The sequence below is a fragment of the Nematolebias whitei genome, chromosome 11 (genome assembly GCF_014905685.2).
Source record: "Nematolebias whitei isolate Nwh7 chromosome 11, NemWhi1, whole genome shotgun sequence".
In the NCBI taxonomy this organism is placed as follows: Eukaryota; Metazoa; Chordata; class Actinopteri; order Cyprinodontiformes; family Rivulidae; genus Nematolebias; species Nematolebias whitei.
The window spans coordinates 47,366,932-47,368,557 of NC_056508.1; positions in this window are offsets into that span (position 1 = coordinate 47,366,932).

Sequence of the window (1,626 nt, forward strand, 5' to 3'; positions counted from 1 at the left end):
TGACACACAAACATTCTGAGTTTAAATGTGAACCAGAAGTTCTGGTTTCACCGCAGCTGAAACCCGTTTGGTCCCATTAAACAGATCAAAGTTTGTCGTGCGGATAGTTCCTTGGGGTTCTTGTTTTAGAGCCATAAATCTAAAAAACGTGGATCAGGTATCCTCGGGGTGTCTGCAGACCTTTACATGGGAAAGAGGGAAAATCCTAAAGTCCAGCCCAGCAGGAGGTCCAGAGTCCACCTGCGTGCTCTTCAATCAGCTGATCTTTGTGTCTTTGGCCTCAAGGGGCGACATTCAGCAGAGTAAAAGCTTCAGTTTCTGACAACAGCCTTTATTTTGAAAGAACACGTGGTACGACGATGTTCCCCGTCGCTGAGGGACTTGAATAATGAAAGTTTGTGGTTTTGGATGAGTGTTTTTCTGGACTGAAATTGAACAGAGAATAAACCTAAATGTTTTTGGTGCAAAATATTCAAGTCTGTAGGAGTTGCACTGTGGAGAAGGTAGTTTGGGTTTTTTTCTTGTCCGAGGAGAGCATGTAAACTCGACACGGGTCCAAACCAGGGATTGAACCCAAACCTTCTTGCTGTGAGGCAACAATGCTAACCACTGATCCATCATGTTGCCTAAATACACTGATGGTCATCTTGGACTTGGATTGGCAACCCAGTTTTTGAAAGGAACCTTTCTTTCGCCTACATGCAGCCACACACCAAAATGGAAGTCGGTACCGCCGCTTGTTTTCAAGTTATTATGCTAACAAGAAGGATGGACAGATGAACGGATGTCCAACTCCCAGCTTCGCTTCGTGATGGGGGGACAATTATAAAGAGGAAACTATTGTCCAGGATGAGCTCAGCCTCACTTTCAGCCCCTCTGCTGAAAATAAAGATCCCTCAGCTAACTGGATTAGCAGCAGCACACGTCTCTTCCCCTGAAGCCTTTGTTTCTTTAGAAGGTTTTAAAGAATATCTCAACAATCAAAGAAAAACGGAACAATTGCCTACAAATACCAAGTGTTTCCGCATCAGAACATGTTGTGGTTCGGTACGGAGACCCAAACAGTTTTTCATGTCCTCGTTTTGTCCCAGATTCAGCCGTGAAGAAGTTGAAATCCTCCTGGAACAGACGTCGCTGCGCCTCCGTTCATGTATTATTCAAACCAGAGAGAAGCATTGTTGTTAGAAATGATCACGGTGATCAGCACGTTGTCCCGTGTGATAACAGAAGGAGCAGATTAAGGCGTGTGAACCCGTCAGGTCCAACCGAGTCGGCCTGAACGAGGACAGCAGACTGGAAAAGACGAGTTGTTTTAACTCGCAGACTGAACATCCGTCTGTAAAAACAACAGGAGCCCACTCGGGCTTTTCCTCCTCGTTCATTAAAGCAACAGATCTGGGATTAAACGGGAGTTTTGTGATTTCAAGTGTTACATAAGCAGACGCACACGGAGGAGCTTCACCGACTCCTTTATGTAACTTCTTGTTTTCACTTCTTGCTCTGCAGCCCGGGGGCTCGGAGGAGAAACATTTACGAGCTTCTGAGCGGACTTTTACGAGAACTGAAGGCACAAACGTGGTGCAGGAGGAGGACCCATCGGGTCCAGAACATCATGTACCTCCAAAC